The sequence below is a fragment of the Pan troglodytes genome, chromosome 9 (genome assembly GCF_028858775.2).
Source record: "Pan troglodytes isolate AG18354 chromosome 9, NHGRI_mPanTro3-v2.0_pri, whole genome shotgun sequence".
Taxonomy (NCBI): Eukaryota; Metazoa; Chordata; class Mammalia; order Primates; family Hominidae; genus Pan; species Pan troglodytes.
The window spans coordinates 124,540,942-124,552,283 of NC_072407.2; the positions used below are offsets into that span (position 1 = coordinate 124,540,942).

Sequence of the window (11,342 nt, forward strand, 5' to 3'; positions counted from 1 at the left end):
GAGATTACCAGGCCTCCTCACTTTCCTCAATTTGAACTTAAGAAGGTGAGAGTTGAGATTTCAAAACCTGATGTTGCTCTCCTTCCCTCTCACCACCTGGTACAGAGGAGAAAGCTGGTTTTCTCCCCCTGCCCTCTCATTGGCTTTTCTCCGTCTCTCCCTGGCTCTCCTCCTTGTTTCTCTTTCTTCCTCAATGCACTCCACTGCCCCCAACACACCCCCCCACACAAACAATTATATCTTCAAAGTTGAAGAAATGTGAAGATCCATCTCTTTTGATTAGGGCCCAGGAGAGAAGTTTCTGCAAAGACATTTGCATTAATTACCACATTAATTTCTTGTCCCAGGGCAAGCTCAGCAAACCCGAAAGCCTTCCTGCAGGCAAACACCTGCAAGACCCGGCAGTGGGCTGGGGGTTCGGGGTTAGTGAGGTAGCAATGGCAGTGCTGGAAAGGAGCCTGCTAATGTCTTCCGCACAGGTGTTCAGCATTATAGGGTGTTAATTGGGTAACAGGTGGAGGCACAGAGGGTGGAGTGAGCAGCAGAGTGAATAGGGCAGAAACTGACTGCCATAGCCTAATTTCAAACAGAGTGGAATTTTCCTTCTCCTTCCTGCAGGTTAGACTTAGAAAGCTCAGCCACAATAGAACCAAACAGCACATCAACATGTACAACAACTAATATTTATTGCTGCTTTCTAAGTGCCCAACACTGAGCTAGGTACATTACATGCTTTATCCCTAATCTGCAAAGCAATTCTACAGAACAGGTATGAGAATCTTGGCCTTAAGAATGCCAAAGCCAAGGCTCAGAAGAAGATGAATAATTGCTCAAAGGCACACAGCTAGTATGTTGCAGAGCTAGCATTGTCTGCTGCTAAATCGTCTGTGTACCATCTTCTATATCTTTGTTCTTCTTATGAGAGGCAACAAGCCTGTTAGATGCATATTGGTCACCCTCATCTGGAGTGTTGTCCTCCAGATCAATCCTCTCAACTGATGACAGCCTAGAAACCACGTGAGAACCGGCTAAATCCGAGATCGTCAAACTACCGCCCAAATCCAAGCCTACCCTGTTGTTGTAAATAAAGTTTTATTGCAATACACCTATATATTTAAATGCCGTCTTTGGTTCCTTTCATGCAACAATTGCAGAACTGAGTGGTTGCAGCAGAGACTGTAAGGCCCACAAAGCCTCAAGTATTTTATACTATCTGGACATTTACAGAAAAAGACTGCCCACCACTGGGCTACATAAATCATTGACCTTGAGCATAATTGCAGAGACTCTGTTCTGAATCACCACTCAGCGCTGCCAAATAAATTGGAAGTGTTTGGCCTGAAACAATGAAAACTCAAGGCACATACTTGACATCATGTAGAAGTGGATTTGTTTGCAGGCCAATAGGTGGAAATTTCCAAGATGTGGTTTTTGGCTCAACCTAAAGAATTATCTGTTCCTAACGTTTATAAATTAACTTATAGGGCAATGAGATCTTCATTGCTGTAAGTATTTAAATAGTCACATGAGCATCCATCAGAAATGTCATAGAGGTTGTCCTTCATGACCTCATGATCCTTTACGACTCCTGTGATCTTATGACTTTGTGAGTTTCGATATGGCTAATGAGCCATGGGAACTTTTTTTCCTGAGTCTCTGTGCCCTAGTCTACTAGATTTGCTCCCGGCTACTCGGGAGACTGAGGCAGGAGAACTGCTTGAACCCGGGAGGCGGAGGTTGCAGTGAGCCAAGATTGCGCCACTGCACTCCAGCCTGGGCAACAGAGTGAGACTGTGTCTCGAAAAATAAAAAATAAATAAATAAGAAGAATTATGGTAGGGGCTTGAACTTTGGTAAAGAATAGGCTCAGTTAAACAACGACCTATCATTTCGTAGCTTGCTTTTCCATACGTTGTTTGCTGCTCTGGAGTCACATAACTGGGGGGGTGGTCACAAAATTTATAATTTCCTCAACTACTCCTATGGATAACATCACTATTGTGAAATAAAGAACTGGTCTTTGAGATATTTTTCAGATTTAACATTTCAGCAGACAAAGAGATGCTACTGATCCTGAGACCCCATCCTGGGAACTGAGTCAACTACACAAAGACAGTGTAGACACCTTTGTGATTTCATCTCCAGACAATCAATTGTTTCAGTTCCTGAGCTCCCTGCTTATCAAAGTACCCTGAAAAACTCTAGCCTCCAAAATCTCGGAGAGGCAGATTTGGGAAATACCTCCTATCCTTTGGCTTGGCTGGCCCTGCAGATATGAAACTCTTTCTTTGCCACAATACCTGCTGTTCTCAGTGCATTGATTTTTGAGGGCAGTGGGCAAAAAAGAACCCATCAGGTGTAACAGTGCTGGAATTACAGGCATGAGCCACTGTGCCCAGCCTGTATGAAACATTTTAACTATGTACAAGATAACATATAGCCAAGCACTAATGAAAATGGCACAAGGTATAAGTGGCTTAAAAGAAGTTAAAAGACAATAGAAAATATTTAAAATTTTATCAAAGCTTCCCATTTAAAAAGCAGTAGATGAGTGGGAATGTAAATTAGGATAGCCATTAAGCTATATGCAGATTCCTCAAAAAACACAGAGTTACCAAATGATCCAGCAATCCCACTTCTGGGTATTTACCCAAAAGATTTGAAATCAGTTTGCCTGCACTCCCATAGTCATTGCATTGCTGGGCGTGATGGCTCACACCTGTAATTCTAACACTTCAAGAGGCCCAGGTAGGTGGATTGCTTGAGCCTAGGAGTTTGAGACCAGCCTGGGGAACATAGCAAAACCCTCTCTCTACAAAAAAACACAAAAATGAGCCTGGCATAGTGGCATATGCCTGTAGTCCCAGCTACTCAGGAGGCTGAGGTGGAAGGATGGCTTGAGGCCAAGAGGTGGAGGTTGCAGTGAGCCAAGATTGCGCCACTGCACTCCAGCCTGGGTGACAGAGACTCTAGAGACTCTAGCTAAAAAATAAACCGCACACACACACACAAAGAGAAACAAAAACACAACATGTTCATTGCAGCACTATTCCCAATAGCCAAGTTATGGGATCAAACTTAGTGTCCCATCAATAGATAAATGGATAAAGAAAATGTGGACATATACACAGTGGAATACTATTTGGACTTTAAGAGAAGGGAATCCTGTTATTTGAGACAACATGGATAGAATTAGAGAACCTTATGCTATGTGAAGTGAGCCAGGCACAGAAAAATAATACCACGTGTTCTCACTTATATATGGAACCTAAAACAATCAAACTCAAAGCAGCAGAGAGTAGAATGGTGGTTATAGAGGCTGGGGTACGTGAGGAATGGGGAGTTGATGGTCAAAGGGTACAAAATCTCAGGAAGAATAAGGGGTTTTTTTTTAGATCCATTGCACAGCCTGATGAATACAGTTAATAATAGTGTATTGCACACTTCAAAATTGCCGAGAGAGTAAATTTCAAATATTCTCACCACAAAAAAATGGTAAGAATTTGAGGTGATGGATATGTTAGCTTGATTTAATGATCCCACATTGTATTTACAAATCATAACATCACCCTGTACCTCAAAAATACATATACCTCTGCCAGGCATGGTGGCTCATGCCTGTAATCCCAACACTTTGGGAGGCCAAGGTGGGGAGATCACCTGAGGTCAGGAGTTCAAGACCAGACTTGTCAACATGGCGAAACTCTGTCTCTACTAAAAATACAAAAATTAGCCAGGTGTGGTGGTGCACACCCATAGTCCCAGCTACTCGGGGAGGCTGAGGCAGGAGAATTGCTTGAACCTGGGAGGCAGAGGTTACAGTGAGCTGAGATCATGCCATTGCATTCTAGCCTAGGCAACAGAGCAAGACTCTGTCTCAAAAACAAAACAAAACAAAAATATATATATATACACCTCATAAGCTTACAATTTTTAAAAATTCAAATAAATAAATTAATGAAAAGCACTAGAAGCAAACAACTACAAATATATGAAAAACAGAAACTTCCAATATCAGTAAACTATTCCAGAACATTAAAAAAGAAAGTTTCCAAATTCTTTCCATAGAATCATTATTTATTGATACCACATTTAATAAATATATCATAACATCACAATTTATGGAATAATTTATGAATATGAGTGCAGAGTAATAAAAAGTATTAATAAATATAATTCAGAAACTTATTAAAAAATAATATACCAGAACAAAATAGATTTGAACCTGGAAAGAACAGCTAAATATTAAGGAATCTATTTACATAATTTACTAACTTAGCCTATTAATTGATCAAAGTAAAAACATAAATAAAATTGTATATCCAGAGATGCTATAAAATCATTTGATAAAATTAAACATCAGCTGGGCATGGGGGCTCATGCCTGTAATCCCAGCACTTGGGAGGCCAAGACAGGCAGATCACTTGAGGTCAAGAGTTTGAGACCAGCCTGGCCAACATGGTGAAACCCCATCTCTACTAAATACAAAAATTAGCTGGGTATGGTGGCACACACCTGTAATTCCAGCTACTCAGGAGGCTGAGGCACCAGACTCGCCTGAACCGGGAAGGCGGAGTTTGCAGTAAGCCTAGACGGTGCCACTGCGCTCTAGCCTGGATGATGGAGTGAGACTCTGTCTAAAAAAAAAAAAAAAAAATTAAACCTTCCTCCTTGATTTTTAAATAATTCTCCCTTAATACAAGCACATACAGCCGTGCCTATCTATACATATTTTTGTAGCTATATAAATTCTTAAGCCAAAGCCTAGTGTCAGGATAAATGGTGAAGTGTGATAAACAATTCAATTAAAGTCAGAAACTAGACAAGTTTTTTAATTATCGTTACTTCTATTTAGCATATATCTGGAAGTACTGGTCAAGACAGAAAAAAGAAAGAGATATACTAGAAAGAAAGAAGCCAAGTTATTTATTGCAGCTAATATGATTATGTACAGACAACTAACTATAAAACTATTGGAAGCAATAAGAGAATTTAGTAAGGTGACTATGTAACAAAAAATAGACTTTTAATAATAATAAATGTCAGGCCAGGCGCGGTGGCTCACGCCTGTAATCCCAGCACTTTGGGAGGCCAAGGTGGGCAGATCACCTGAGGTCAGGAGTTTGAGACCAGCCTGACCAATATGATGAAATCCTGTCTCTACTAAAAATACGAAAATTAGCCGAGCGTGGTGGCATGCACCTGTAATCTCAGCTACTCAGGAGGCTGAGACAGGAGAATCACTTGAACCTGGGAGGCAGAGGTTGCAGTAAGCCGAGATCGCACCATTGCACTCCAGCCTGGGCAACCAAAGCAAAACTCCATCTCAAGTTTAAAAATAGACTTTTAAAATAATAAGAATAGTTCCATTATATGGAAACAACAACAACATGTTTTTTCCTACTAAACAACATATTTTCTTCCTACTAAGTAAAAATCATCTTTCCCTACTTGCACGCTAAAAATTTAGTCTGCCACAGTTTCATGGATGTTGGCAGAGACATAAGACTCCTTCGTCAGAAACAAAGGATTTTGTTACAGTAATAACAGTAGTCAGACTATTAGCATTTTCTTGTGACAATTTCCTAAGCTCTAGTTTCTGCAAGGCAGGGCAAAACAGGGCCAGGTGACACCTGCACCTGCAGTGGTCTGCACTACAGGACGAGAGGCCTGAGTTTAGGGAATCTGAATATTTTATACTAGACCTTAAACATGCCTGCCCTCTGCCACTAAGAGAGATGCTAACTCTATCTTTTAAGTCTGTTTGCTACACTACGTCCTTGAAAAGATAGTCTAGAACAAAGGCAGAAAAACACAAGACATGCAGAAACAGGAGAGCCCCCTGGAGAATTATCTCCCAACACTGCTTAGAGAAAACTTTAAATGCTACATGGGGCCAGGTGCAGTGGTTCACGCCTATAATCCCAGCACTTTGGGAGGCCGAGGTGGGCAGATCATCTGAGATCGGGAGTTCAAGACTAGACTGGCCAACATGTCGAAACCCTATCTCTACCAAAAAAAAAAAAAAAATTAGCCGGATGTGGTGGTGAACACCTGTAATCCCAGCTACTCGGGAGGCTGAGGCAGGATAATTGCTTGAACCTGGGAGGTAGAGGTTGCAGTGAGCCGAGATCATGTCACTGCACTCCAGGCTGGGGAACAGAGTGAGACTCCATCTCAAAAAAAAAAAAAAAAAAAAAAAAAAGAAGGTACTTGGAGTATAAATGAAGATTTCATAAATTGGAAGATCTACCCTATTCTTGGATAATACCAATAAATATAATGAAAAGTCCAATTACTCCTAAATTAATCTATAAATTTAATGCTAATCCAATTAAAATACCCATAATGGAGCATCAGGAACTCTCCTTCATTGCTGGTAGGATTAGAAAACAGTGCAGCTACTTTGGAAAACAGTTTGGCAGTTTCTTAGAAAGCTAAATATTTTCTTACCATATGATCCAATAATCATGCTCCTAGGTGTTTACCCAAATTAGCCAAAAACTATGTTCACACAAAATCCCAAACATAAATGTTTATAGCAGTTTTACTTATAATTGCCAAAAATTAGAAGCAACGAAGATGTTCTTCAATAGCTGAATGGATCAACTGTGGTACATTCATATAATGGAATATTATTCGGTAATGAAAAGAAATGAGCCACCAAGCCACAAAAAGACATGGCAGAAACCTAAATGCAAACCGCTAAGTGAGGGATGAAAAGGCTATATGATTCTAACCATTTAACATTCTAGAAAAGGCAGGACTGTGAAGATAGTAGTAAGATCAACTGCTGTCAGGGATTCAGCGGAGGACCAGGGAGAGCGGGATGGATAGGTGAAGCATGGGATTTTTAGGGCAGTGAAACTACTTATTCTGGATGATATTGCAATGGTAGACACATGACATTATGCATTTGTCAAAACTCTTAGCACTTACAATCCAAAGAGTAAACCCTAATGTAAAGTATGGCCTTCAGTTAACAATAGCATATCAATACTGGCTCATCAACTTTAATTACAAGATATTAAAATACAGGATATTAAAAATAGGGAAACCTGGCCAGGAATGGTGGTTCATGCCTGCAATCCCAACACTTTGGAAGGCTGAGAGAGGAGAATCACTTGAGCTCAGGGGTTCAAGCCTAGCCTAGGCAGCATAGGGAGACCCCCATCTCTACAAAAAATTTAAAAATTAGCCAGGCATGGTGGCACACACATGTGGTCCCAGCTACTCTGGAGGCTGGAGTGGAAGGATCATTTGGGCCCAGGAGGCTGAGGATGCAGTGAGCCGTGATCACGCCACTACACTCCAGATGGATGATAGAGTGAGACCCTGTCTCAAAAAAAAAAAAAGAAAAGAAAAGAAAAAGAAAACTATGGTATGGGAGGGGGAAATGTATAGAAACTCTGTGCTTTCTGCTCAGCTTTTCTGTAAACCAAAAACTGCCGTAAGAAATTAATCTATAAACTTAAATAAATGTTAAAATACCAATGAGCATTTTTGTTAATATAAGACAATCTGATTCCAAAGCTCGCATGAAAAGGCCGAGCACGGTGGCTCACACCTGTAATCCCAGCACTTTGGGAGGCCAAGGTGAGTGGATCACGAGGTCAGGAGTTCAAGACCAGCCTGGCCAAGATGATGAAACCCTGTCTCTACTAAAAATAAAAAAAAAATTAGCCAGGCATGGTGGCGGGCACCTGTAATTCCAGCTACTCGGGAGGCTGAGGCAGAGAATTGCGCGAACCCGGGAGACGGAGGTTGCAGTGAGCCTAGATCTTGCCACTGCACTCCACCCTGGGTGACACAGGGAGATGTATTATTAAATAAATTAATAAATGTATTAATATATTTATTAAAGTAATAAAATTATTTATTATTAAAATAAATAAAAAAGAAAAAATCATAAAATCCTGAGAAATAACAATACCACCTATTAAAATACACTATAAGACCACTGTAAATGAAGTGATTTGGTATTGATACCTAAATAAGGAAGTAGATCTCTAGAACAGTATAAATTATAGAAACAGACTTAAATGTGTTGGGTTATCTGGAACATGAGAAAGGTGTCATTTCTAATCAGAAAAGAAAAGGTGCTGTTGAAAACAGCTAGCCTCTGGAAAAACAATCAAGACAAATCTCTATCTCACACTGTACACAAAAATAGAATCTAGATGAGTCACAAAGTCATATGCAAAAATGAGACAAAAGGTAACTTGGAGAAGCATAGGAAGTCACATCTTAATCTTTCTAAGCAAAAATCAATCCCTAGAGCTTTAACTTTTTTTAAATAATAAATTTTACATTTTAAAAAATCTGCATCCAAAAAATACCATAAAGTTGGAAAGGCAAAATATAGCTGGAGAAAACTATTTTCAATTTTTATCATCAAAAATTTAATTTCCTTAACAGAAAATGGACAGTGGACAAGAATACAATTATAGAATTACTACAAATGCCTTTTAAGTATTTTTAAGTATTTGTATTTATTTAAGTACTTTAAATATATACAAGTAAAAGTATTCAGGAAGCGCTGTGCTTGTATAACTATCTGTTATCATATTATCATCTTTCCAAATAAAATAAATGCAAATTAAAATTATAAGACACCATTTTTTCATTTGTCAGCTTGGCAAATATCAAAAATTTGCATAATACTCTGCATTGTCAAATGAATGGGCATTTCTATACTTTGTTGTTGAGAGTATAAATTGATACAGCTTCTTTGGAAATAAATTTATCAATATCTATCAACGATTTAAAGGCATGTATCTCATCTGTAAAATGGGAATGAAAAAAGTCCCTTGATCCAGCTATTTCCTTTTTTCTTTTTTTCTCTCCTTTAAAAAAAAAAAAAACCTTGATATTCCACCCTTCGAGTTACAACTGGGACAACTGGGAGAGGGGGAAGAGTTGGAGTGGGATGAAGAACTAGGAGAGGCTTGACAGCTGGAGGTCTAGTCCGCTTAGTTTTTGTACTGGAAGGGCTCATCACAGGTTTCATTGAGAAGACACGTGCGGATGAGAGCTTCTGTCACCAAAAAGGGGTTGCAGTTGGCAGAGGGGCAATGGTCTTCAAAGTAGCCTTTCTTCTCCTGGCCGAGAGTCTGGGGAATGTGTATGCTGGCACTACGATTGGCTATACCAGCAGAAAAGTCATGGATGTTGGAGGTTTCATGGAATCCAGTTAGGCGTCAGGCATTGTCCAGGCCTCCCTTGGGATCATGGGCGTGGATGTGGTACTGGTGCCACTTGCTTAGTTTCTTGATGGCCTTCTCAATGTACTTCAGATCATTATCCTCCCGCATGGCCTTGGTGCTGAAGTTGGTGTGGCAGCCTGCGCCCTTTCAGTTCCCAGGAATGGGCTTAGGATCAAAAGTTGCTGTCACTCCAAAGTCTTCACATACAAGATGCAAGATGAAACGGGCCACCCAGAGATGATCTCCCATGCTGATTCCTTCACATGATCCAATTTGAAATCCCCACTGGGCAGGCATGACCTTTGTATTAGTCCCTGCAATCTTGACTCCAGCTTACAAGCAGGCCCCGTAATGGGCCTCCACGATGTCCCTGCCATAGGCTCTGTCTGCTCCCACACTGCAGTAATATGGATCCTGGGGTCCCGGGAAGCCATTGAAGGCCAACCAAAGGGGTGCCCATCTGTCCCCATGAGGGTATATTCCTGCTCCATGGCAAACCAGGGGTGCTTGTTCCTCACCATGTCCATTATCCATTTACAGGTGTGCCTCAAATTGGTCTCTGCAGGCTTTCGATTGTACTTGAAAACATCACACAACACCAGCTTGTTAGGGTCCTTACGGAAGGGGTCCTGAAACATGGCAGCAGGCACGAGATACATGTCACTGTTCAGACTGTAAAGTACTAGAGCCATCGAAATTCCCCTCAGGCAACTCTTCCACACACTTGGGCTCACTGTCCAGGGTCCAGGTCTTGCAGCACAGTCCTCCAGTACCATCGATCCAGATATACATGGCCTGGACTTTCTCACCCTGAGGCAGGGACATGCACACCTGCTTGATGCTTGATGCGTTTATTTAAGTGGGAACTTGCTGAGGTGGTCATGGTGGAAGGTGTTCTGGGCATCGAGCAGGCGGGGACGGTAAAAGTAGTCCGTGAGAACGAGGTGAGGAGAGGAGAGGAGGCTGCTGTACTGCTCACACACTCCACTCTTTTCCCACTCTTGACTCTCTCTCTCTTTTTTTTTGAAAGACAGAGTATGGCTCTGTCACCCAGGCTGCAGCACAGTGGCGCAATCTCAGCTCACTGCAACCTCTGTCTCCCAGATTCAAGTGATTCTTCTGCCTCAGCTTCCCAAGTAGCTGGGACTACAGGTGTGCGCCACTACACCCAGCTAATTGTTGCATTTTTAGTAGAGACAGGATTTCACTATGTGTTGGTCAGGCTGGTCTCGAACTCCTGACCTCAGGTGATCCGCCTGCCGCAGCCTCTCAAAGCGCTGGGATTACAGGTGTGTGTCACTACGCCCAACTAGCTATTTCAATTCTAGGCTTTTACCCCTCACAAATATATGTGCTCATATATATGTACAAGAATACTAATTAAAGCATCTTTTGTAATATAAAAGACTGGAAATAGTTATATAAACTGTGATACAACCATACAATGAAATACTATACAGCTCTTAGGCTGGGTGTGGTGGCTTATGCCTGTAATCCCAGCATTTTGGGAGGCCAAAGCCAGCAGATCACTCAAGGCCAGGAGTTTGCGACCAGCCTGGCCAACATGGTGAAACCCCATCTCTACCAAAAATACAAAAATTAGAGGGACTTGGTGATGCATTCCTGTAGTCCTACTACTTGAGAGGCTAAGGCAGGAGAATCATCTGAACCCAGGAGGTGAGGTTGCAGTGAGCTGAGATTTCAACACTGCACTACAACCTGGAAGACAGTGCGAGACCCTGTTAGAAGGAAGGAAGGAAGGAAGGAGAGAAAAAGAGAGAGGGAGGGAGGGAGGGGAGAAAGGGAGAGAGGGAGGGAGGGAAAGAAAGAAGGAAGGGAGGGAGGGAGGGAGGGAAGGAAGGACTGTATAGCTCTTTGAAAGAATAAGGTGGTACTATAAATATGGCCATGGAAAGATTTTAAAGGTGTAATTTCAAGGAAAAAAATACAGACTGTGCAAAATAGTACCATTTATGTAAAAGGGGGCAGCATATATGTGCTTATCTATATTCATAAGAAATATCTATGGAAGGAATGAAAAAAGAACCAGTTATTGTGATTGACTTTAAGAAGTGGTGAGGTGATCCACGAGTCAGGGGTAAAAGACTCACCTATGTCTTTTTACTATGTCTCTTT

General features: G+C 41.3%; 1 pseudogene; it reads right to left on the reverse strand.

The window, feature by feature from the left end:
- Nucleotides 1–8,972: 8,972 nt before the first annotated feature.
- On the reverse strand, nucleotides 8,973–10,116 carry LOC466806 (glutamine synthetase-like; annotated as a pseudogene).
- Nucleotides 10,117–11,342: the final 1,226 nt, after the last annotated feature.